We start from the raw sequence: 27,788 nt of genomic DNA on the forward strand, positions 1-27,788 counted from the left end.
CAGAGTCACGGGGAGGGGGGGATTAGTATAAACCCACCAGGTTTGTTTGTAGAGAGGTGATTTACAAGCAATATTTTAAAAATAGTGAAAAATAGTTTACCTAACCACTGTTATTAATGGTAACAGCCATCAGCTGTACATGACCATATCAACTATTGCACGATAGAAGGAAAACTGCTCCATAAAGGACAAGTTCTGTTTTGCAAAGAAGAAGGAAAGAAGGAAGGGGAAAGGGACCGTTAAAGACCTTCATGCTCCCCACGATAATGCTATACATCACCCCCAAAATGCTTGCAGGTATACACAAGGCTCGTCACTCCTTCTAGCCCAATTTTTGTATGCAAGGTCATCCTCCTGGTGCTACCTTAGAAACTGGCCTTATTCTATAGAGGACATTGAATGATAACACTGCGAGTCAGCTGACTGCTGTGTCACAGAGCTGCTGCTTTCTACATTATCGCAACTGCCAGAGCTCTTACTGCTGCAGTTTTCTAGTCGCAGTGCGGCAAAGCAGACGCATAGAACCAGGCACAAAGCAGCATAGATTTTTTTTATTCTTGCCTTTTTCATATGAGGGAAATTTTCCTGATGGTAGCGTAGGAACAGACACGCAGCCTGGATGTGTTGGCTTCAGCCTGGCAGCGCTTTCAGCTGAGCAGGGACTGCTCGGAGCTCTGTACCCAAATTGCCTCTGAGGAAGAACGCCTGGTTTCCCACTTTGTGTACTAAGAGGGTGGTTGTTTTTTTTTTTTTCATGCCGTGGCGATATACCTGCAGCAATAGGACAAAGGAGATGGCACTTGTCACTGTTTGTCCGACTGGGGCCTTTGCAGGCACTCCATTGCCGAAGCGGTGCCAGCGTCCCAGGGTCATATAGATTGGCAATACAGATGGCCGCAATTTCTTACATCAGTTAGAGCAAAGCTCAAACAGGAAACCAGACTCTCTGACCTAAATCAATCCCAGTCCTTCTGGATACAGGGCAGCAGTCGACTAGCAATGACACAACCAGCCATCAAGTGGAGAGTCTCTGGGATTGCAATCTGTATGGAGGCTGAGAGAATGAAACCCTTTCGGTTATCCAGTCGCTTCTCCTTCTTCTAATACTACAGTTACTACAACTACAACTACTACTGCTTCTATTTTTCTTGCCTGTAAGAAGCTATTAATTGTGCTTGGTCTCTGAGTGTGCATTTGCGTGGATTAGCCTGCCTATATCACAGTCCTTATCTGCTCCTGCTGGAAATCAGGGCACGAAGTCAGCCTGCTTTAACAGTTGTTTCTTGCTGCGTGATGCTATGCAACTAGAAGGGGTTACACTGACAACAAAGGAACAAGCACAAAGCATCACTTTCTTTGCTGGACTGTTACAGGAACATAACTCTTCTTCGATATGATGCTGTGGTCTCTCTTCTCTTTGCTCCTTTTTTTTTTTTTAATTCATCTAATCGAACAGACACCATCGTGGATGTGGTTTTTAATGATTTGGAAAAGACAGCCTGTGGAGACTGCGATTTGAGACAGCAACGCATTTAGGTTATTGCCAATTTGAAATACTTGGTTTGTGAAGCACAGCCCTAAGGGACGAGCTCAGTAACTGAGAAAGAGATTGTAGATAAAGAAATAAAAATGACAAGCGTAATGGAAGCTCTGCAAAAGAGACTGTCAGAGAATCAGTTCATGGATGGCAATTTCACCAGTCTGAATCTGAATAATTCATAGATTGAAATTACCCTGCTTTCACCTTTCCATTTAAACCGGCATGATCTGAATCTCTAATAAATTTTCAAGATAAAGTAAAATGCCAATTTGAATCTGAAGAGCTTTTAAAACCAGATGCTACACCCTGAATCTTTCGATACCTTTCACAATTATCCTGTGAGAACTGCACTTCATCACGAAGCACCATTACCAGTGAAAATTACTGTGATTACAATAGCAACAATAGAATACCATCAAATGATCTCTAATTTACCTAATTTACCAAGGCTGACTGTGTGCCCATTGTGTTTCACTACGTCTGGCACTGGATCAATATCACAGTGGAACAAAAATGCCTTAGTGTGTGCTTCCTTTTGGTACCTTTAACTTTGACAGCACAGGAAGAATCCATCTCCCGTTAAATGTTTTTACAGCCAATCTACATGCCTGCTGTAGGATCTGATTGATTCGCCATGATTTTCTTTAGTTCTTGGGTATTGGATGCCATTGTCTTACTAATTTGTTTGTAACGTACACTCATGCACAAAGACTGCAGCGAGCCAGTACCAGCAGAGAGACCCTGCACTGCTGCTGCAGTAGCTCTCGCAGGGGAAGCCACGGCGAGTTCGGTGCCTTATGTGAATAATTCCTCGTGCCTGAGTTAGAAATGCTTTCTAGCATCACTGGTCTTGGTCATACCACATGAAAAATGTGGGCAAAAGCCATGGTCAAGAAAAGCGATCGCGTGTAATACTAATAAGATCCCCCCCACCACCCCCCCTCCTATTCAGCAATTAGCATGTGGTTGTGAGAGACGCGCTGCGACTCCTTCTGTACATGTCTGTATGTAGGTACGCATGCACATACAGAAATGTAAAGATACTCTGCTTTGTGACTATGTGCCAATCACTGAGGGTAACAACTTTCTCTGACAAGCCAGGTGCAGTGTTTTGCCACAATCTGCTCGGTTGTGACAAATCTTTTTTTCGGAGGTGTATGTTTCCTATGGGGTGATGCGTGACTTCTGGAACAGTAAGTACCATTTATGCAGGAGGTCGGTGCCTATAGCTATGCTACAGAATAGTATTGTAAGCATAGTTAGAGTCCTTGTGGCATAACTACAATGTGGAGAAGTGAGAAACATGTACAGCAGGCTAGAAACAGGCAGCCTTCATGGAGACGGCTGTATCTGCTGGCTGGCTGTGAGTTGTACACTTCAGGCTTGTTTTTCGTTTTAATAACCAGATTTACTCTGCCTGCAGGGAATATTTTCTAAGGAAGGAAGGTAAGCCGTATTTCTTCTTATTTATATGACTCTGTTGTATTTTTTTTGGGGGGGGGGGGGGGGGGGGAATGCATGTTTATAGCACATAGTTTTATAATACAATATGATCTTGTGACATCTAATTAAGTGTTTCAGTATTTGTTCACAGTAAATCCAACAAGAAAGAATATTTAAAATCTGGCTTATTATTCAAAATACACTTCTAGAAATGCTACGCAAAAAAGAAGTTAGAGTTTGTATTGAGCTTTGACTCTTTAATGTTATTAAATAAGAGCCTACCCTACGTCAATAACAATGTTGTCAAAACCTCTGAATTTTAGATATTTTGTCTTCTTAAGACACAATTTACTGCACTTCTAAATTTCCTATACGTGAATGGAGGCTGTTCTCTAGAGGTAGAAGAGGCAGAAGGTTTTACAGCTTGAGCTGTGATAACAAAGGAATTTGAAGGGGCACAAAATATGATTATACAAAAATCTTGGATTTTAGGTGATTCAGTAATGTGATTTAGCAAACTGTTTTTCTTAGACAACATGCTCTTGAGTTGCTACACTATCTGGAATTAATTAATCCATTCAGTGCTATATTTATGTTCTTCATTTTCACATGGTATTCAAAACTTAACAAAGAAAACATCTTTGTGCAGAGCAAAGACTGGAACTCTGGTGAAAGTGTAAAACCTGGGTTACGTTACTGTGGGAATGAAATCAAGAGATTCAGACCTAACTTTGCTGAAGAGAACTAGGTGTTTCCGTTTAACTGCTTTAAGATGAGCACTTTATGTTCTTGTGTACACAAATATACACACTGATGTAACTACTTGTACTGCAAGGATCGTGCAAACGGGAATGTGAGCAATTTGCAAAATACCCTACAAATGCCTGCTAGCATTTATGTTGTTATTATTATTATTACTACCACCACAACCTTCTAGTTACACATACTGTCTTGAAATCATGGTCTGTTAACCATTTTGATCCTATGGACTATTTGCAATCAGAATTTTTTTATCAGTCTTATCTGCTGCCACAGTCTGCAGAGTGGCTGGCCGTGGGGCGCTGGATGTCCTCATTAACAGCTGCAGAGTATATCTAACGTAGCCTTTACACGCTCCTGATGGCTTCATGTAAGGGCCCCATCCACACCGTTCTGTGGATCCATGCTGGAGTCCTCTAACTTACTTTGTGTTTGTATTATGGCGTTTTCCACGTGCCACTGGCTTTCCCCTGCTGCTCCACGCTGGCCTCACCCCCCGCCTCTGCAGCGCAGGCCAGGCCTCACGTGTCTCAGTGTCAGTGACCGTAGCAGTGGCCAGAGGATGCTATGACAGTGGCCTCAGGAGGGGAGGGTATCACTGAGACTCTTACAAAGTGCTCTGAAAAAGCATGAGAACCTCAGGAGGTAAATGCTGCCCTGTGGGCTGGTGTGTGTTTCACGGAAGGCAGGACTGCAGCCTGCCAGCAGCACAGGTTGCACAGGTATATGGGGAAAAAAGCATTAGAAACTTTCCAGCCATGGGATCACAAAGCCAATATAGCAATATTATCCCATAAAAAGCATTAAAATATAGTCAGCTGTATCATCCATGTATTCTCTGACATGGCTATAGCTAATCAGGCGTAGCTGCGGCTGAAGTGTTTAAGGTGTATAATTGTATGTGCCAAAAGAAATGGCAGACTGCGCAATATTAAAATTCTAACATAAAGCCACTAATTTTAACCAGTAGTGACTCACAGTGAACCTCCATTATATCACAAGATGTATCAGTCTGGGTTTGTGCTTATGTTTTTCACCCTGTTACACTTCTCTATATATGAGTCTGCAGTGGCAGTAAGGGCCCTAAGCGCTTCTTTATGTTAGAGTGCCCAATTAAACACAAATATTCACTTGAGTAAAATCCCCCATATGCGTTTGGTGGCCCCATGCCCTCACCTGCAGCCAGGCAGGGATCACGATACAGTCACACGTGTGAAAAACATACTGGAGCCTGTTCTACCACTGAACTTAACAGCAAGACTCCCTGTGTCAGTCAGCATCATAAAAGGTGGATTAATTAATTTCCTTCCATTATAGCCTTCCTCTGAAAGTTGTTGCTGGTTTGTTTGGTTTTTTTTTGGTTGGGTGGTTGTTGTTGTTTTGGGTTTTTTTTAATTAATTTTATTCTAAATGTCTAGTATAGTTGACAGAACATTGAACAGAAGATGCTTTCTGTTCATCAGTACAATGACCTGAGCTAAACACACATTGGAACCAGCAGCTCAGGACAGGTGTATTTGCAGGTTGAAGGGACCTTCTTGCCTGTACTGTTGTTGTGTGTTCACTTGCCTGTCAATTCTGCATTCTTATCAGCTGCTATAAAACACACAAGTTCTGATCTGTAACGTTTGTATCTATTTGGACAAGAGCCCTGAGGATAGGAGGGCCTGTTGTGGGTTTGGTTGTTGTTGTTGGTTTTTTTTTTTCACCTTACAGTTGCTTTGAATCAATTGCAACTGCCTATGGAAATATGATCCCCTAAGAATGTAGAGAAATGCATTATTGATAAGTATGTATAAAATACCTCTAGATTCCCCTGCACTCTGGCTGCTAGAAATTTCACATCATTATTCCCAGACCAAAATATTACAAGGAAAGAAAGACTGAAGTGACTTGAGAGGAAAATGGCATTTCCAAACCAAGCATTGCAACGCAGGCAATTCAGAGTTAAACAGAAGAAAATCCAAATGGCTTCCTAGATACAATTAAAATACCTCAACAGCTTACTCCCTTTTTGATGCCATGTGATAACTGCAGGATGTGATAGAGGTAAACAATCTTTCAGTTTCAGATTAAATTATATAGATATGATCAAAAAACACTTTTGGCTTTAGAAGTATTTGCATCCACAGTATCAGTTCAGCTTCTTCGTGGACTATAAATGTACATCTGGTCCGTGCTTTCAGCTGCATGACTGTAATGTAACCAAAAGTTCTGAAAGTTGAATGATTTCTGACCAACCAGAAGGGGGAAATGAATTCTGGAATGGGAACTGCAGTGGAGGCAATGGGTTTCCCAGGTCTCAGGCCAAGAGCTGCTTGTTGTGGGTTTTCTAGATCCTGTTAAACTCCTCCTTGTGTTTGAATTTGTCCTAACGAACACAACATTAAAAACGAGCAGGAATTCAAAATATGGCACCTTGTGTGCCTGAAACCTTGGGATTTTTTTTTTCCTAACTACATTTGATACTCTTTCTGCTACAGGTCTCGGTCTCAAAGTTTAGCAGGGAATTGTAGCCACAAGCTTATTTGCAACAGTAGACCCCGTTGGTAGGTAGCCATGCACAGCCAAGCACAGCCAATGAACTGGCATCAGTGGGAAATGCTAAATTGGGAAACGCTCTTAAAGTGGGGGGTGGGGGGGTGGGGGGGTGGAATATTGATAGACCATAGGATCGCCACTGTGCTGTTCACTTATACTCCATATTTCACAGAGATTGTGCAGAAGTGAATGTACAGTCAAAATATTTCACTGAGCCCTTATACTTAGTGAAACGTTCAACAGAAAAGCCTTTTTTCATACTCACCCATTTCTGTTTCTTCTGCCTCCTATGCTCATTCAAAGCCCATCTCCAGTGGCACAACAGCCGCAGCAAACCGGCCGCCCCTCCGACCTGCAGGCAGTAAGTGACGGTAAGAAGCTTCACTGAGATGGGAAACGCAGGCGATGCTACACCCTCTGCTCCTAAAGGCAATGCCCTGGCTGGTGGGGCTACGGGAGGGCGGGGGGATGCAGAGGGGCCTTAGGGAGGGGAGACTGTATGCTACATACTTCTGACTCCTATGCTAAAGTGGAAGTGGAAAAATGTCATTATTAAGTAACTAAAGAGGGGGTGGGACATCTTCGGTCTCTGTTTTCACAGGTAGCTCTTCTGTAAACCTGCCGTATTTATACCTGAGCATCATGTATTGAAACTCCAAGTCACCCAGAAAATTTAACTTGTCAATCAATATTGTGACCAAGGAAAAAGTTTCCATAAGCCAATACACTACAAAAATGTTTACTCACATACATATACCCAGTCCCAGCATTACTCTTCAAAAACAGCTTTAAGGTCTTTTATTTGCACAGAAATGTAGCTACCTGTGCCACTGCACCTGCAATATCTGTAAGATGACCATATGTTTCATATGAGCTGAAGCAGCTAGATCCCATTTAAATTACCGTTTTTGGTAATGACATTTTTGCCTTTCCCATTGCTGATATAGCATGGCCCATATTATGCATAGAGTTAGCATGGATCATTACCATTCCTTTTCTAAAAAGGAATTAGCTTCTTCAAAGCTTGTCTGTACTGAACTTACCACCTACCTTTCCATGAGGAGCAGTCTTGGTCTTTGGCAAGCTGATGGGCTTTATCTGGTTACAAATTGCTAACAGTTTCTTCTTTTTTGGTATTCCGTGTTTGGTTTATTGTATTTAGGAGTTGGAGCGCATCCTTTCCTCTGCCACACTGCTTGATGCTAGGCGATCACTTAAAACAAACTTTAATTATATGCGCTTTGTCTTCCAAATGCCCGACAGCTGTGTGTGACTTGCTAAATTACTGGGTTCTTGCAACAGCTTCTGAAGTCCACAGGAGTATGTGTAGGATGGATTTCTCTGTAAAAGAATAAAACCCTGCAACTTTCTGGTGCTTCAGATTGTTTGCCCCAATTTAGACAATACTTGTGACCTTAATCTTTGGGTCTTTATTTTATTTTATTTTAAGTCTCTCTAAACACAATTCTTTTCCCTTATAGGGCACTTTATGAAAATAATTTCATTAACAAATGTGAGCCAGATGATGAATAGGTGAGTGTTAGGGGGAAATCCTGCTGGAAATGAGTGCTCCCATCATCAGTGCTGTGTGTGGTAAATTAGGAGCAGGCTCTTCAGGAAACGAGCACAAAAAGACTGAATTGCTGCTCGTTGAGAGTTTGTCTTGAGCACAGAGTAAGTTTTGTGCCCCATGCTGTTGGTTCTTCTGTCCATCTCAGTCAGCATTTTCCCATTTTGGAAAGCAATCTTCTGGTCACAGCATCGCTGCCCAACCCAGCCACCTTTCCCCCGCCTTCCCGCTCCTCTCCCAACAGCTTTGCATCCCACCGCTTCCCACTTTAGGGCCCAGCCCTTGCCCTGTCAATCCTAATCCTCTCCGAATAGACTTTTTTTTTTTTTTTTTTTTTACTGTCCCACTTTACACTCCCCTTCCTGCCCTCCAGTTGAGCTTTTGTTTCCAGTTGCTTGGCTCCAGGCTGGTCCTTTATTGTTCCACTCTGGCCTTCAACATATAGGCAGCCCCAAGCACCCAGAGGGAACACTGGGTGCGTTTCCCAGGAAGAACGCCTCCTTCCTTGTTCCCCATCTCTGCCGAGTCCTTCAAGGCACACAGGCACAAGAACACTTCCCATAGTTTTAAGCAGGGGTAAAGCCAAGAGCTTACAAACGATGTGGTAGTAACAATTAATAACAACAACAAGGGAAACAAGGAGGGGAAACTTCTCCTGATGGAAATGCCCTGTGTGGAAAATACCCACTGAGTGGTTAAAATCTGGCAGGACTGTAAGCATCAGAGAACAAGGTCATGTAAAGGAGTGCTGAGAAGCTTTAACATAGTCTGAGTTACCTGCATATACCTCCTGCACCCATGCCACGTACAGATTTGTATGTGTATACCTTCATACAATTGGGAAAAGAATGACTTTATTATGCATATCTTCTCTTTGAGAGCAACAAGAACATCCTAATTCTGCCTTTGGGAAATATATATATGTAATTTTTGGGGACTTTAGATCACTAGCTAATGCGCAAAAGTTATAAAATTGACTACTCCAAAGAATTTTAACTTGCAGGGGTTATTTGGGGATGCCAGGGGCAAAAAATAAAATATAATTGTCAAGAGGTCTCATAAATGTGTGAAAAAGACTGGATACCTAACCATAATAAAAATTTGTATTTATTTATAAAGCATTAAAATGCTGTCTTAATTTGGTATTGAAAAATTCCCAGCCTTCCTACTGTCTTGGATTTGGAGAGGTCCTTTCATTTTCAACTACAGCAATGGCCCAGGGACTCCTGGCAGGTACACACTTCTGAGCAGCTAGTTTATCTTAGTTGTAGATGAGTAGTCCACTTGCCTCCACAATTTCTGTGCGTTCATAACGATGGGCTCGGCTGGAAAATATTTGCAGTACTACGTATTTAGCCACAATACCTAACAAGAAAAAACGTCATTGTGCAAAGCACTGTTTGAAGGGAAGAGCAAAGATCTACACTTTGGATTTGATTTTTCTGCAACTGATTTAAGAACAGTCCCTAACGTTTGAGAAAGCAATGCGCCATTTTGGGATAATCAGAGGAGGTAATTTTTAGAAAACACAGAAAAGATACAGCTATAAGCTGTAAGTTGAAAGATTCACATTGTATATGCAACCCAGGTTTTGAAGAACCTCACTGCAATTCTCTTATCTATTTTTATCCAAAATGCAAATGCACTTGTAGTGATGAACTGATGATTGCATTTAGAAGAAAGTGTGACTCCCCCCCCCCGCCCCCAAATAACTGTGGATTCAGACCTTGATCAGGTGTTAGAAAAATTAAAGATTTAAATAGCAATAATAATTTTGAAACTAATTGGTCACTCTTGGAGCATTCATAAATTTACATATAGTAGAATGTAATTTAATTTGAATGTAAGCCTTGAACAGACTTCCATCTGCCAGCATCAGTTCTTAAAGCTCCTTGTGTCTTTTATGAAGATTGAAGAATTTATCAGGCCCGGGTTGGAGTGACTTCTTAAAATGAGGTAGCCAATATTCTGTATTTTTATCAGTGGTCACTTAAGTGTAATGCAAACAGATCATTCACACTCGTGTAAAAACCTACCGAGTAGATAGAGCAGTTTCTGGATTTTTATTTAAACAACTCACAGTAAGTTGCTCATTTTCATCGCCCACAGACAGAACACTGCATTTTTAATAGGCAGTTCTGAAATAAGAAAATCTAGAAAACAAACCAATATATCCTGGAATATCAGATGTAGAGAAACTTGATTTGGACAGACACACAATTTACACCATAAGAATTCATGGATATCCCCATTATGTGTATCTGGGTTGTAAAATTACTGTAACTGTAAAAGTTGGGCTCTTTTTTTGTTCTGTTTGGTTTTTAAAAAAGGTGATTATGAACTACATCAGGGCTGTGAGCTCATTTAAATCCCTTTACAATCCAGGTTTAGTCAATATAGCTGCATCAGATTGAGAAAACTATTTAAATGAGTGAGCTGAAACCGCAGTTAGATGAAGGAACTTGGTGGCTTTTGCACAATTAGGAATGTAATTTTTATCGGTGATGGATGAATGTCTAGTTATTTTAGAAGTGTCCATCACCAAGTTTCTTAACAGGATGATACATTTACTCTTTCCCCCCATCTTTAAAGATTTACTGCCATTTGCAAAGTACTTTCATTTAATATTCTTTCCTACTCCCAAATAGGTTTATTCAGTTTTCTGACAACTAATCTATACAGACAGCACAATGGCTACTGAAACTGTATTTAATAGCTTCTCAAATATTAAATTTCCCAGTTGGATTAAAAGGTAGCCCGTTGGGAAAACTTGAAAAATCAGCACATCCAAATGGCAGACACAGAAGGACCTGCCAGAAATTCGAACTCGTCTGATGCTGAGATAAATCAGAAATCATGGGTTATTGCCTCTTTCTCATGATATTTTCAAAGCTGATGGCCACTACAGCCTTGCTGCTGCTTTCATTCTGTGCTGCTCAGCTGGCGAGCTGGAGCATGAAACCTTTCAGGGTTGGCAAACTGCTTTCTGCATAACTTTAGATCTTGCCTGTGCCTTCGCATCACAGCAGAGACGTGGAAGGATCTTAAGCAAAACCTGGAGATTCTATATTCAGATAAAATCTAACTACACAAGGAGAACGTTAGGAGTGGGGCATGGGGGGCGGGATTGAGACATGAGGCAGATGTTAGAAGGGATGGGACTAAAGTCTGATCTTCATTGTGTCTTAAGAATGATTGTTGGCAGGATACGCTACTGAGCTGTAAGCCAAAGCATCTCATTGAATGCCTGCCCATCTTCTAGTTCCTGCTTATGACCTCTTCACCATCAGCAAAGGTGTAAAACTTCACTGAGAGGCATCTTTGCCTTCACCTACCTCAGCTCTGCTGCGCACTGGTCATGCCCAACGTGCTACGTTCCTTGCCGTGCTGTAGCTGCGCTCGCACTGAGCACGGCCTCCAGAAACCTGCCACTTCCAGCAGCGTTTCTTTGCTTCTCCTCCCTGGAAATTGTCGTTTCACTTTCAGAAGCTAAATCAAGAGGTATTCATTTACAAGCGACAGTAACACTTCACCAAGCCCCCCCCCCCTGCTGCCTGGGTGCTATTGGGATGGGCAGACCCGACCTCACAGCGGGGAGCCACATCCCTCAGCAGCCCCTGCCCCTTGTTCAACAGACAGGTCACAGTGTCCTCCTAAGGGCAACATAGGAAGAGAAATGATTCCTCATCAGAAATGTGTCCTTCTAAAGCAGACCATAACACTACTAAAAAATTCATTTGTACTCCTCAGAAGTAAAAAAGGAAAAAAAAAACCCCTCAAAATTGGCAGCTGGCTCATAAGCACCATGGCTGGTACCTCCATGGCAACTTCACGCATAAAGAATCTGAACTGGCTTTCTTAATGATGGGAGCTCCTTTCATTCTTGAAAACTTGCTGAGGCCTTCAGGCTTGTAGCTTCAGGTAGCTGTTACTTGCAAAAGCTACGGAATACAGTAGTTAATGAGTATAAGGAAGAGGGGGTTAAAAAGGAAGACAAGAAAAACCAGTTTCATGCAAAGGTGAATGAAAGTGAACCAAAAATTGAGTTCCATACTTTTAACTGTTTTGCATTATTTTGACTACATCTTTGCATAACTTCTTCTGGTCAGCAACAAATCTGGGAAAACACAGAAACGTCTATGTTTGCTTGTGATGCTAAATTTTTCTAATTTGCTTCCGTGGCCATTAGGACTATTGCATTATTCCAGCAACTGGAGCGAGGTCAGCCAGCCCCCACCACGGGGCTCCTCCTGGGGAGCAGGGTGACAGACTGGCCGTGCCTTTTTCCTCTGTGTGGTCCAGCCAGACTCCTCCAGTATCTGGGCAAGTACACTTACCTGGGTGATTTTCTCATCTATTGTTACATTTTGACATATTTTTGTAATATTTGATGACTAAGTACTAACTATAAGCTAACACCTATGCCTACTGCAGTCGATAATACAGTTTCTTCCATAATAAATATTTTGTAAGTGGGCTTACAGAGAATATAAAGATAATTAATTCATGATAAAAAGTACATTTATACTTATATTCATGTGTGCACATACATTTGCAAATAAGTATTTTTAGCATGGCTTTAAACTACTCATATGCAAGCATTTCACCTTGTTTTCAACAAGGTTCTGTCGCTTGTTTACACTTTGACACTGACAAGGGGAATACCTCTACTTCGCTTTTGCAATGTTTTGTCTTTCTTTCTGCTGCTTGGCTTTGCTGGTGAGAGAATGTAGATTAGTTTCTAAATAACTGTAATTCTTCAGATGACATAGTGGTATACCACAGATCTGAATTTCAAGAGCCACTACGGTGTTGGGTGAACCAGATTTATTAGCTATTAATAGCGAGGCTATTTCAGGCATCAGAGGCTGCACAAGAAAACTTTAAGTGCTTTTATGTTGGGTCTCTAGGCTAAACTCCTAACTGCAATCTCAGCAAATTCCTTCTGTGTTTGTGGAAATCAGTTTCATAACATTTTCCTTATTTTCTTTGGATAGCCTTCCTGAATTTTAAGTTATTCTTCTAACTCAGATATGTTTGTTTTATGTTTGCATCTTTCTGTCTGATACTCAGATTCCATCTTTCCACGGTGATCATCAGGTTTTTTTTCTTTGTCCTAATACTGCTTTAGACTATCAGCAAATGTTCATCTGAGGAACCTGGGGCCAAATTTGGCCAGATTTGGCCAGATTGCTATAAATAAATAGGCAGATGTTACTTTCCAGCTGTCTCCCATCGCTGTCCACACATGCTGATAAAATGCTTGTCTACAATGCTGAAGACTGAAAGGAGACAACAAGGCAAAATGAAAGTAGCAGAAAGATACACTATAAACCCCAAGAAAATTAGCATGTGACAAATTGCATCTTTCCGTTAAAAAGAATTAGCTTCCAACCACTGAAGTACAATGTGATACCTATTTATCAAGTTAAATTGTTTTCTTATTGCAAAGCACAAGCTTAATTACAAAGATCATTTACATATGGATGGCATTTGCTTAAGCAATATTTCTAACACTGTATGCATAAATATGATTTATTTTCAACTTTTTTTTTTTTTTTTTTACCCCATGCTTTCAGAAAATAGGCAAACATAATGCTGGAAACAATCTCCTGGATGATCAAAATGCAGCCCCCTACTTACCCAGGGAACTGTGCCTGTAGCATTTTCCATGAGCTGAACAATCCTCATCATTAAATATCTTGAGTTGTTATTTTTTTGTCCCCACTATTTGTATTAAAAAACTACTCTAGAACCTCGCCACTTTTATGGTCAGAAACCTTCTAATTTCCAGCCTAAATTTATTCATGTCCAAATTACACCCATTTGTTCTTGTGCCAACATTGTCTACTAGAGTAAATAGTTCTTTTCCTTGCCTACTGTTTACCACTCTATTGTGTTTTTAGAGAATAATTATTTCCTGTATCAGCTTTTGTTTCTGCTAAAGTAAACACGCAAAAATTTTGCAGCTTTGCTCTTAAAACACATTATCTCTGGTAGTCTCTGCAGGCTTTTTTTTAACCTGTTTCATCTTCCATGAAACATGATGAAAAAAAAATCAGTGCAAGATCTTTCAGGTGCCTTAAGCAATGGTACAGATATTTTCCTTTTCTCTGCTAAGAAATAGCTTAACTGGTTTGTCCTTGGATGGTATTTGCTTTTTTGTGGTTGTATCCCACTGGCAACTGAACAACCCTGCAGCCAGCTAATATGCGTACCTAGATCCATCTCCTACATTGTTTACAACTAATAAGCTCCTAGTTTATAGCAGATTTTTTTTATTAATCCTCGAGTGCATGTCTCCACTGCCAACACTACACATTTAAGAGTCAGTTTAGCAATGTGTATTTTCAATGTGCTTTTTCCAAGGGTAACACGCGATTGGGATAAACTGATGCTAAAGATAATGAGAAAAATAAAAAGGAATAATGGTGGGAGAGAAAGGGAGGCACTCAGCACACTGAGAGCACCAGGCGCAATGTATTCAGGAATAAGGAATTTTCACAAGTGCTTCAGTGTAATAGGGTGAACCGTGAAGGTTCGAGGGTGGTATGGCATGTGCAGTACCTCAGGAAATTATTTTTTGGTCTTATGGAAAAGCTACTTGAATATTCCTTTTTAGTTGGGGAAAAAGTTCTTTGATGCATTAGAGCAGGAGCTCCCGAAGGCACCTACGGAATCTATCAAGGTGGCGTGAAAGGAGCGTAGGGGAGCATGCAGCCCACCACCTCCTTCCCAGAGAAGCTAGGGAAGATGCTTCTGGGTTGCATTTGCTGCCCGAGCAGCTGAACATCTTTCCTGGCGTGCACCCAAAGCTCAGCACACAGCTGGCACAGTCACAGGAAAGCAACCGATGGTGGTATCTAAAGCACATGAACTTGGAGAGTCTCTGCATGAGTGCTCTGCAGGGGTGGTATTAACCACAAGGCATTTCCTAGAAGTTGCACCACTGCAGATCTGCCTTTTTACTTGGTTTTGCTTATTTTTTAAAGTTGGCGTTAACAGTTAAAGACTTGAGACTTTACAGAGTCTTTGTCTTTGAGGCAGCAGTGCAGTATTTTCTTTACATGACTGTTTCAAAATCAGTCGGAGTATTACATCAATACTCCTCCGGTTGTTCACAGTAAAAATACCCCTTTGATACTACCTGGTTGTAAAGTTTCCATTCATTTTGGAATGAAAAACATGTAACACTTAGGTTTTAACAGGCATTGACATTTTCAGAAAAAACTTAATGATTTGGGACTGCAAGTTCAACTAGCTAGGAACTTGGAAACTTTGAATCTTTAAGAAAAGGATTGACATTTCCTTATTTTGTGGCAGGATCCAGCAATTTACAAAACACTTTCAGTTGTACAATTATAGAGAGCGGAAGACCAGTGTATCCCCACACTTACCAGCAAGAGCTTCACCATTTGTTAGAAGCATGAACTAGGTTTTTGAGGGATTTTTTCAGAGGGAGGAAGATTATTTAAAAACAATCTGATAGGTATTTTTTGTTAAAATTTTACATAACAGTGCTGGAATGAGAAAATGTATTCACAAGAGTTATCTGCTAGGGCATGCAGCTTTACGGACTTCTTGAAAAATCTTCTTGTCCATTTTAAATTTGATAGGAACCTGCTTATTGGGAGGGGAATCTCTATCTCTTCAGGATTATTTTATTAAGCTATTAAAAGGCAGTTTTTCTTGATGTGCCCTCCTTGACCATTGCAATATAATGCCTTCTTTGATGTTGAAGTGGTGAAGCGAACATATTAACTTTTTGGCATATTATTAGTAATGTTTAATGTGTTGTATTCTGTTTAGGGCATCCCTGTGGAGCTGATGGCTGTGGACTGACGCCTGGTGTACCAAGCAGGTCTGCTCTGAACGCCTTTCAGTAGTGACATAACAGCTTTCACCAAAGGAGGAAGAACTCTTGATATTTTTTATTTTGTTAAGCTGAGTTTGGAAGGCTTTAATTTTATAAATCCCAAGATCTGTGACTTAAGTAAACCTAGCACAGGCAAACAGTGGCTTCAAAAAGTAATTAAATTTATATTTCTGTCAGAAGAGTTTAATTCCTTGTGACCCATAAGTCACTATATTTTAGAAATATTTAAGACACATTCAAACATCACAAACTTGCAGGGTGCAACCAAATGATCATTCTGACTTGACAAGATTAATTTTGAAGCAGTTCTTACCCCTGACTTGCCTCTTTCTTTTTTTGCTAGTTGTAGTTAGTAAAAGTATTTGTCAAATTGGGACAAAGCTTTGTCATCAGTCCCTTCTCTTTAGACATCGACAGACACTGTGCTGCTAAAGGAAAGGGATTTACAAGGTGCCTTACAAAGGGGAATATGTCACATGAAGGAAGACTCACAGTGGATGGTAATACTATCCTACCGGGTTTAATCTGGTAGAGGTGTTAGGCTAATTAAGAAAGAATTAAACTATACATGACAGATACCAGTCCCATTGTGTAACATACTGCTGGAGGATACACAGAACCACCGGGGTGATGAAAGCGTTGCAAGAAGGTATATAGAAGAAAAATAAAATGTAATTGCTGCATGCGAGTATAGTGAGTTTTGCAGGTTAACATGGTATACTTGTTTGACAAGATGTTCTTTTACATGGTATAACTTTGCCATTAATACTGATTCTTTATAGAATATATATGTGAAGTGATTTAAAATAGCTTGGGGGGGCGGTCAGTGAAGAGCATGGAATCACCCTTCAGCAGTTATTTATATGGGAAATGTTTGCATTATTCTCTTTATATAAAGTAACTTTTTTGTCTTCTTGTGCAGTACCTTCTGATGCCATTTTAAAATTAAAATCAATCACATTTTTCCAAGCTAAGAAAATTTATATTTCTATGAGAAACTGGCCTCACCAATAAATTAATATGAAATGCCGTTTGGCATCTATATGAAGCATCCAGAAAATATTTTCTATGTAAAAAGGAGAGAGGTTTCTTTTCTCAGTTATTTTCTCTCCATTTCTTGTGTGGCGTTCCTTTCCATTAGCTTTCTTGGAGCTCTGACTCAGGGCAAACAGACCTGTTGCTTTCTAAAAGACGATTTATCAGTTTGGAGATATAGAGACAAAGTTGTATTTAGGCATACAAATTTTCCGTTGTCTTCTCCATAGTTTTATCCTATTTCCATTTCTTTATACACTCAAGTCACACAAATCTATTAGACAACCTCATTAGATACCTCAGTACCGTAACGTCGGTGAGATTACTCTAAGAGAAGAGGGATAAGGTGTACGTACAGCAGAAGATACGCTAAGTTTCAATTCCACATTGCAAGGAGCTCCACCTTGATTCAAGTGCAAAGTAGGAAAAATCCCACTCTGGGAATTGGAGGCCGTGCATCAGCACGGATGCTGTTGTGCCACACGTCTGGGGGGGTATGTGGCAGCTGACGGGACAGACCCTGCGCCTTGCTCCAGCGCTGGCTTCTGCTTCCCCTCTGGTCTCAGACGGGAGTGGTTTAAAATAATGAGTCTAATATAAAATATTAAAAGTCTAAAATAATAAGGCTTTTGGCAATTTGTTCCTGCTTCAAAGTAGTTTAATACTTAGCGCAACTCCATAGCAGGTGAAGATTGTTTTGTCTTTCGAGTAACTCCTTAGGATCAGACATTTCAGGGCATATCTGAACCCCTGTAGATGACTGGAGCGTTGTACACAATCAGTTGTTGACGTGGTTAAGAGAAGACAGAACGTGTGCTGTGCACAGTGCTTGTACGTGACTAGTGAAACGATACAGCAGGTCACAAATGCGTCCCACACCCGCAGCCCACGCATTGCCCGCTTCTTCACACACAGAACTACAACAGGCAGCACTGCTTTTGGAGGCTTTTTGGGTTCTTAATGGAGCAAGTAGTCCTAGGTGGAGCTGGGAAGTGAAGGAAATTTTACCCAGAGGGAGCCAAACGGCAGTCACGCAGGAGCTGGGGGGGGATGGTGCAGCTTGTGAAGGTTTATCATATCATAGGTTACTGTCATTATGAAAGAAACTCATTAAATAAATTAGAATAAAAAATGTAAAAAAAATATAATAAATTAGTAAATAAATGACCAATTCCTCCCTTGCAAGCACTTTCTATAAGTATATGAGACATCTGCAAAACGGTGGAGCTGAGAGGGAGATAAGGCTGTTCACACTCCGCGCTCGAGCTGGATGTGGGTTACTCCCTTTCAGGTGTGTGGTCTAAGCTTCAGGTGATGGGAGTGGTTCCATGGTTTTTGAAGTTTTGTTTTTTTCTTCTTTTTTCATCTTCCTCCTGGTGCTTATCACTCTGCTTTCTCATGAACGGTGTCACTAGTAGAGCACTAACCAGCTGTCTCAGCAGGGCTCTTTGCATTTTGCTACCAAATGTATACTTACACCATGCTTGCTTTTGCGTTACATGCTTTCCTCTCTATTTGAGTTTCAGCTGAACAGTCTGTTCATTTAAAAACACTATCAAAAATGAGAGAGAAGAAAAAACTTACCCTTACGAATCACTTGCAGGTTCCCCTCCAAGTTGGAAGTTGTTCTTCCTTTTTTCCAATCCTATGACTTTATTTTCAGCTTTGTTGAGCCTTTGCAGGCTTTGTGTCCTTTCCAGAGTCCTGGCAAGTGGATTACTATAAATAAGAATAGATTCTTAGAGGCTTTCAGTGTGAGTAGCCAGGTTGAAAGTCCTTTTAACAAATTCAATCAGTTTAATTATAAAAAAAACCCCAAATCTTCCAAACCACTCTCCCTTTAGTAGCAGCACAAAACCGCAGGTGCTCAAACAAAAAGGAAATAGCAAATCCATTTATTACTTCAAAGGATAAAATGTTAATAGAAAGGGTACTTTTAAAGTAATATGTGTGAGTGCTACACACATGAACGTTGAATATATATATTCCCTTAAAATCACCTAGTAAGGAAATAAAATGTCCATTTGCATTTTACTCCTGCACATAAGTTTATTAAGATAATATATGTATCTTTGTGTATGCTGAGCCATTGCTTTGCATCTGCCTCAGCCTGTCCAAGGTGTATGAATATTGACTGTTTAATGTACACCCCATGGTGTATTATTGCTTACTGAAAGCATAATACTGCATGACCTTGTTTTTTCTGTTAATTATATTTTTTCCCTTGTAGAAAAGTAAGTTTACTCATTCTGAATCGTGCCAAACCGCATAATCTGGAAAGGAATATTGTGGCTCTACTTGGAAAGTACTAATTGGGCTTCAGCCATCACTGGGAAAGCTGTATAGTCTTTTATTATTTTAACTGGCCAAATGCCCTTTGTTACCACATTAACAGTCTCCCTATGGTGCCTCTAACTTTGGTATTATTTTCACTTTTACGCTAAATTTGACCAGATGAAAGACACGAACCCTCCAATTTTGAAATAAAAAAATAGCATGTTTTGTTAATCCTGTACTTCAGAGGGAAAGCCTGTGAAAATGATAACCTGTGTCCGCTATTTTTGTTCAGTAAACCCCTCCTGCCAGCTGTTCTCCTTGGCAAGAGGAAAGATAATATTTTGGTGTCTTTAATTTCTCCATTTTCGAGAAGAAGTTTTGCTTGTGTCATCATTTCAATCATGCATGTTAACATCAGCCTGGCAAACAATACTGCCCTCTATAAAACCTCAGTTTGGCCGGTATCGCTGCAATGTTGCAATAAAGTTGTTTTAGACTATTAAATACAACTTGAGTCACTGACCATGAACTATTGCAGGTGCTCTGGGCTGTGCCTTGAAAGTCCTAAAGACGACAGTGACGCAGACCTATAGGTGCATTTTGGTCTGATGCCACTGGGAGCTAGAGACACAAAATATCTGAAGAGACGGGGCAGTTGCTCACGCGCCTTTGGTCCCTGTCTCACCAGGCAGACTGGACAAGGATCAGCAGATGGTAACTTAGGTACAGCCTTAGAAAATGAGAAGGGATGGCCAGCCAGGAACGCTGGTGCTTCTGAGACACAAAGCGGCCACCTAAAGCTCTAGGCTTAGGCAGACACGCTTCCCACATCGACACCATCCAGCTCACCACGTGTACAGGGAACGCTCTCCCTCCAGCTCAGTCTTTGACTGCAAGCTTTAAATTCTGCTGAAGCAGAAAGGGTGTTCTCATCATGGTTAAGATCATTTAAGAACATCTTTCTCCATTTTCAGGTAACCTGAAGGCTGAGTGGTTACAGGCATATTGGATCCCACACCTTGGCAGAGGATTATTTCTGCATATGTTCTGGGACAGCTCAGCACTAAAGTCTCAGAAAGGAATAAATAATAATAATAAAAAAGTCTTGATTCTGCAACAATTTGTTTGGATCCCTTGCAGGTTTCAAGGATTTCTTAAACTCCTCAAGGAGCAAGATAAGCCAATTGATCAGGATAAAGCTAGGTTTCAAGTCTTTGCTTGTCTAGATGTTAAAATGGAGCATGGGGGAAGACAAGGAAGTCTTTTAAAACAAGAATTCCATTCATTTGTGCTCTACTGTAATTATACCACTGTCTTAAGCCTTCTGAGGTTTATGGGGCTTGTGACCTTCCCAGTATGTTTCATAAGGGAGACAGTATATCCTTGCACTGCCCCCCACCAGAACTGAGCCCTTCCATCCGTTCAAGTTGTCTTAGGCAATTCACTGACCACCGTAACAGCTCCTTTACAGCCCTCTACTTGTACTTGATTGTGTAGGGCACATTCCAAGCAAAGTGGGGATAATTCCTGCATTTTGCCTACTTACTGCTGCTGTAACAGCTTGATGTAAAGGCTGATAACAAAATAGATGGTGCATGTTGATGGTACCCAACAACCACACTAATGCTATCATAATTATACCAGAATGCAAGTTTGCTTTTAAATACATTTCCCCTGGCATCTCCAATATGTGGATTTAGAAACGAGTCTTTTTCCAAGTTTTAATTTCCTCTACAAGCATATAATAATTCACTGCCTTTTCCTGCCCTTCAGGTTAGCTCTCATCACTGCAGATACAGCTACAGGGACGTATCATTTGGCTGAAGTGTTCTTGCCTGCTGGACTGCCAGAGCCTTTCAGGGTACATTTCTGGTAAGGTAAATCCATTAATCAATGGCAAAAGCACTAGGGAAATATATTTTAAAATGACAAAGGCATTTGGGTAGCACTCTCACAAGTTACTTGCCCAGATTTCGCTTTTTTTTTTTTGCAGTTAGCATGCCTCATACAACAGCCTGCCTGGTTCCCCTGTGTCTCTAGGTCATTATTCCTGGGTCCTGCAGTTTCACCAAGCGCTTCTGGATACTCGTCCCAGAGACCTTGGTCAGAGGAAAACTAAACCCAGCCTCTCTGGAAGGGCAGCATTCCTACGCTCCTGCTCCAAACCACTGCCACGGGTGGCGGAGCAGCAGGTGCCATGCTGTCCTGCACAGCACGCAGTGCGGTGGCTGGTGCGGCATCGCCAGTGATGCACCGGTCCCTGCCCCAGGGTTAAGTTACTGGCACTTGCCAGCTGTGAACTGGGTGGAAGAACTTGAGCACCTTTCCCCTTAGGAAAGGCAAATATTGTAAATCACAACAATACCAATAAACAAAGGTCACCCATTAAGAGAAAAAGTAACATCTTCAATTTTTAGACTTTGCTCAGAACAACTTGAAATATGTAGACAATCACATAGTCTTAAATGAAAGGAAAAATAGTTGGGCAAAAAGCCATCCCTGCCCACAGCATTTGAAGCAGGCCAGGAAAGCCATCTGACCTGTTGTTGGGGTCCTGTATCAAACAGCTACACTGACAGTAACTGTAATGAAATTAGACTTATATAAACATGAGCAACAACAAAAAAACCCCCCCAAAACAACAAACCAAACAAGAAAGCCACTATGGTAGTGATTGAGTTTAAGAAAAAGAAAGTGGAAGCTTGTCAAAGATGTATCAGAAGTGATAAATCCAAGAGGAAGATACTTCCCAGCAGCCTGAAGTCTCAGAGTAAATACTTTAGAAAAAAGCTGCCATGGTTAAACAGCAGAATTATATTAAAAGAGATTACATCCCTCAAGAAGGGGAAGGTGAAAATAGGACATAAAGCATAAACACATCATATGCCCCAAAAGACATTGACAGCCATCAAAAGCTCGTAGTTAATCCTTTCTGTAGCAAGCAGGACACCTGCCAAAGAGGTAGTGGGAGCAATAGATTGCCAAGATAAAAAAGGAGCACACGGGGAAGATAAGGCCGTGGCAGTGAACCGCATGAATTCTTCACATCCCTGTTTGCTATAAACTCAAGGAGGTCCCCTTGCTGGAAGCCTTCTTTATACAGCGCACATTGGAGGAATCACTGAAAATTATATATCAGTAGGTTTCTAAGAAATAAACTAGGCAGTAACAATTTCAAGGAACATCCAAATCTGGGATTAGTTGGGCATGGAAAAGGGAAGATACAGAAGAGAGCTCTCTCAAAGCATGAGCACCAAAGACAGATCAAATAGGGAATGGAAGCGTTTGCATCATGAAAGGCAGTGAAGAATGTTGCATCGAATCATTAGCTGATTCAAAACAACTAAAACCAGAAGTATTTCCTCATATTGCACGTTGGTAACTTCGAGTTTCCTTGCTAAAAAATGTTGTGGCTTACAAAATCTGACATGAGTTTAAGATCTCTTGGACAAAGTCAACCACCAGAACCTATTAAATAGGAAGACTCTACCTCTGACTTTGGAGGTCACACCACAGGAGCTGGGATCATAGGGCAGGCAGTTATCACTACATGCTCGTAACCTTTAGTAATCATCCTCCATTTTTCGCCACTTTTCATCACTTTTAGAGCCAGAATACTGGGCTAGAGGCACCTTTTTTAGCCTGGGCTGGGACAGTCCTTCTTTCATCCCACTTTTAAGTAGCTCCAGCAGTTTGTGGAGAGCCTTCTGTGGATTCATCTGAGTCAACCTGAACAACAAGAGTCAGATCAAGGACTCCAAACCAAATTAAGACTGAAAATGCTAAGAAGTAAGTAAGAGAGCAGGGTCAGGAAGTAATATACACAAAAGATAAAGCAGAATTAAACTTGCATATAGTCTTTTACTCTTAAAGTAGTAAGTGGCACCACACATGAGATGACAGAAAATAATTCTTCATCCCTGTAAAACACAAAAAATACTGTCTTCCTTACAGCAGGTGAAATGACAAGAAAATTGCAATGTGTCCTTAAAGTGAAAGAAGCTTAATTCACAGATTAAATCTATATCAATACACCTAAAAAAGAGCTCGGCAAGTGGATAAATAATTATGCATAGAAAATGAAGAATAAATTAATATATAGAGGTAGTATCATAAAAACTAACCATTACCTATCTTTTTTTTTTTTTTTTTCAAACTAACTGAAGTAATCCCATAGCTACATAACCCATATAAAACTGGTCTTGGTCATGTCAGTCCTCTGTCATGAAAAATGACTGAATATAAAACGTCCTTTCATATTTGTTCTGTAAGTGAAACCCTCACATAGTATGAACTGCTCAGGGTTCACGGGCTTCCACAGGACTATGACAAGCCACAGAAGCTGAGAACCTGCCCAGCATGTACCACGTTGGCTGGCACAGCAACGCCTTAGATCCCACCTTGACAAAAATCAGTTTTCAATGTGCTCATTGCAGACAAGAACGTTAACTGACCATTACCTGAGATCCTGAGATCCTGGCACACCAGCCTCCCTCAGCAGAAGGGAAGAAGAGAGAAGCGATGGTGCAGAGCCTGCAGTGCCCCGTTCCTGCAGCCCTTTCTCAAAGAGGGGGTCCTGGGACCGGCACAATAAAGCAATAAAGGAAACCAAAGCAGCTGTGCGATGTGCAGCTTTCATTTCCACGCAGAGCAGTGCATGGCTGCAGTAACTCAAAGCCCCTCGGAACCCAAGCTAGGACGAGAGGAATTTCTCCCACTACCAGCCCCTATGAATGAGCATTGCAAAGCCCAGCTGTCAACCTCCTCCTTTGTGAAATGCTGGAAGATTTACTCACAGCTAAACCCACGTGTTTTCTAAATTGTCATCACAAAATAATAAAAAAACAATCAACAAAAAAAAAAATACCCAACAGCAAAGATAGGACTGAGCTGCTGTTCAGAGACTTTTTCTTCTCACGTACCATCAGAGGTCCTGCCACCTGACAACCTGCTCCAGCCACGGGACGCTTTCATGAGATTTATCATTTGCTTCGAAGTAACCAGACCTCAGGCCCATTGCAATTATAGAGCCCCCTAAGAAATTCATCCTCCAATTGTCATTCTTGGTTTATCCAAGAATTAGCAACTTCTCTATGAATTCCTCCGCCAAAATCAGTAATCTTGTTAATCTCAGCCCCCATATTTCTGTTCCGCTAGCAAAAATTCTCACAGTGCTCTTTCCCAAGAAAGACAGAAACCTTCTGTTCCCTTTTTTCCCATACACTCAAGAAAATATCCCTGACCATAAATGATTCTACTACATTTATTCCCAGCAAAACCCCTGAGACTTAAATAACTCACTTCCAGTTTCCCACCTACATTTTCATTCATTCTAATTTCTAGGTCAAATAGCTGCACAAAATAACTTAAACTTGATAATTTATAGGAAAAGTTTTGCTTTGATTTTTTTTTTTTCATTTTCAACCACTGAAACAGAGCTATAGTCATTTAGCAGACATCATAACTTGAAGTTAAGCAGTATTTTTTTTCAGGATGTACAGCTAGAGAGAATTTTTCCATTATAAAGCAATTCCCTAATGAACCATGGTTAACATATCAGGTTGTTTACTGTGTAACATTGAAAAAAATACAAACCATATTTCATTATTGTATGAAAGAGATATGTAAACACGCAAACGTTTCCTGTTGTTATAAGTTTTAAGGAATGACTTCTGTAAGCATTTATCTATAGTACATCTAAATTAAATAGCCCTGCTAGAAGGAAGAAAAAACATTTTGTATTCATTTAGTCGTTAAACAGAATCAGGAAGAGTGACTAAAATAATGGTTCCCGATTATTCATTACCATTACACTTTACTTGTTGGAATAAATACCTGATAAGAATCGTACCCGAACTATAGCTGTTAATGAATGATTAAAGGCTAGGGAGCAGATGCAAAGGGAAAGTAGAACAACAATACCTCATTTGTTTTTTTTCTGGGGACACTTCTGTGGTTCTCCTCCATTCTCTTCTACTGAGCCTTGCTTTCAGATTTCTTCAGTGCAATGGTCTGAACTGGGACTGGATTTGGACTCTTTCCTCCCCCGTTGAAAGCTCTCTTTCTTGAAGTGTGACCAAAAAAAATCAAAACCTTGACAAAGTTTATGAACTGAAAGTAATAACAATGTCAAAAATGCCAGTAGAAATATTTTATTTAGGTGATTTTTAAAACATTTCAACTTGTACTGGAACCAGATTACATTTTGTAACTAAACACCATTTTACAGAAAACCAAAATTTTTAATGTGAAGTGCCAAAATCCCGTTTTATTACATTTAAAGTTTTCAGGGCCTTGACATCTGATTAGATCTATTCCCTGCAAAGTTTTGGTTTAGACAAATAGAGGCATTTGTGGATGAAACTCATTTTGTCAAAAAGCTCCAAGCTGGCTTTGCTGTCCGTGGTAGTCCGCGCAATATCGCAGGGAGCTTCTAGTATATGCAATGGCTTGATCAGCTGGAACTTGAATAACATGCGGACATGGTTCTAACTGATCCTCAGATGACTAGGAAATCTGTGTCCCATATGCTGTTTAAAAAGGGAGGTTTAAAAATTTAATTAGATAGGAGAAAGAAACAGAGCTGGCTTCTTTTTTTGAAAATCACCATCCTATTTTTGCTTTATTGAGTCAAACCCCATATATTCACCTAGTCCACAGATTGCTCCACAATCACTTATAAGCTTTGTCATGTACTACCTAAATTCACCTGGAATTTTGTTTTATTGGCATCCCAAGAATTCAGGTCACAGAGAAACCAACTTGAGAACCCAGGAGATAAGTAAAAGCATCACGGACGAACACAAATCAGCACGCAGGCATTTGTGGCACAAATGAACACTTCACCAAACCAACGTCTCTCAGTCTACATCAGTCTGCAGGTTCCTGGTTTAATTTCTCTTACCAGGGGAAGTGCAGAGCTTTATGTAGCAAATCAAAGCTCCCTGACTCTTCATAGGTAAATTTTCACAGATCTCTTATAAAAAGCTCACAGACCTCTAGGACCCACGGACTACAGGTGGAAAGCAGCACCAGCGCTCCAAACTTGTTCCCACATGGAAACTCTTCCCAGTGTGCACAGGCTGTGACGTGCCCTGGCACCACTTTTAGAAAACCCATCTTTTACAAGTTCAGCTCCTTTCTAGTTACACACACAGGTGTGTGTTTGTAAGTGACTTGTCCAGGTGACAACAGGAGACCGATGGACTGTGATTAGAAAGCAGATCGATGATATAGTCCTATAGTCCTGTGTTTTCTGGTTCCAGTTCAGAGGATTTTACCCAACCACTTTGAGAAAATTTCCCTCCTGCTCAGTAAAGAATTGTGCTTGTGGTACGAAATAGAAATGTTGTCACATTTCTTGGGCATAATGAAGGGCTCGTGGCATGAGCAAAGACTTTGACTTTACACGTAAGCCTTACTAAGACTGAGTTACCTTTCCAGGTGGTGGGAAAGAAGGGGAGAGCATGAAGAGCTCTGCCAGAGCAGTTTCCCCAAACCCTGCAGTGGCAGTTTCAGAGGACTGCCAGCTCAGCTGTCTGCCTCCTGCAGGGGGGTGCCAGCCCACGGCTGCTCCCAGGCTGCTCCCATCGCTCTCCTGACTGCAGACCGCCCCCCCCCCACACACACACAGTTGAGGCTCCTTATGACACCCGCACATCAAAAGCAAGAGGAAAATTCAGTGCCTGGAAAAGCCCGTCTCCCTGACCACAGGGCACAAGCACTTGGTTGTCTTCTAGCAAATGTATCCCTGCATTCACCTGGTTGTGACAGTCGGTTTGGGTTAGAAATAACCAGAGCTTTTTTGGGGCCGTGGAAGGGCAGGGTTCACCTCTGAGTTGTTGCAAGGCTCCATAAACAATTTACCAAGAACAACTGGAGGAGGGCACAGGCTGCGAATAAGCAGCTGGGGGCTGTTAAGCTGGCATTGCCAGTGAATGGCACCGCTTCCCTGCCCTTTCACTGAAACAGAGCTCTAGCATTCGGATAATCAGTCACAAGGTCTGAGACACGGGAACGGTACCAAGGAGGTGGGCCAGCACCTGCTGCAAGTGTCCCAGGCTGGAGCCACGGAGAAGGACACCTGCCTGCCCTGGGAGCGGGTGCCCCAGCCAGCCCGCCGCAGCGGGGCAGCAAGAACCCTCCTGTGTGTCTGTGAACGGGTATTTTTGAGAAGCCTGTAACTCTGAGTGGCATTTTGAATGAATTTTCACCAGACAGCCAAAAAACCTCCTGCTGTCAGATGTGCCCACGTACCAAGGCCTTGTCGCAACACACAGAGCTACTACAGTTCCTCAGCAAAATGCTTGCAAAAATATTTTTAAGATGTCAAAACCAGCAACCTTTTCCCTGAGCTGCGTTCAACAAACTAGTTTGATCTGAAACTTTTCACTTGGAAGCACACAACAGTTTTGGAGATTTCAACCCCCAGAATGAAAACTTAGCACAGTTAATGGCATCTGAAATTCCTGAAGACAAATGCTTGGCTGCATGGTTCTTTTGCCTAAAAGTCACCATGTCTCTCCTTTCCTCTTTTCTTGTATCGAACCCTAAGCCATCACCTTTTTTCAGTAACACTCGGGCCAGTATACAACACTAAAGCATATAGAAACAACTGATATGAAAGGGCTGAATAAAGGCATTTAAAAAATAAACCAGAAATAAATAATGTCTTAAGAATAACTGTTTTGTTTGCTCGCTGTTAGACATCTGTTCACAGACACCGCAAATGTTCCACTTTGTGTTTG

At 41.1% G+C, this 27,788-nt stretch overlaps 1 long non-coding RNA gene across 1 annotated transcript; it reads left to right on the forward strand.

Annotated features, from left to right (window-relative positions):
- The first annotated feature begins 473 nt into the window (after positions 1 to 473).
- Positions 474 to 27,788, forward strand: LOC121085560. The gene is made up of 5 exons (XR_005827104.1): positions 474 to 2,986; positions 6,587 to 6,654; positions 15,663 to 15,714; positions 20,815 to 20,913; positions 26,485 to 27,788. It is a non-coding gene; the product is annotated as an uncharacterized LOC121085560 (long non-coding RNA).

The sequence above is a fragment of the Falco naumanni genome, chromosome 3 (assembly GCF_017639655.2).
Source record: "Falco naumanni isolate bFalNau1 chromosome 3, bFalNau1.pat, whole genome shotgun sequence".
NCBI classification, from domain to species: domain Eukaryota; kingdom Metazoa; phylum Chordata; class Aves; order Falconiformes; family Falconidae; genus Falco; species Falco naumanni.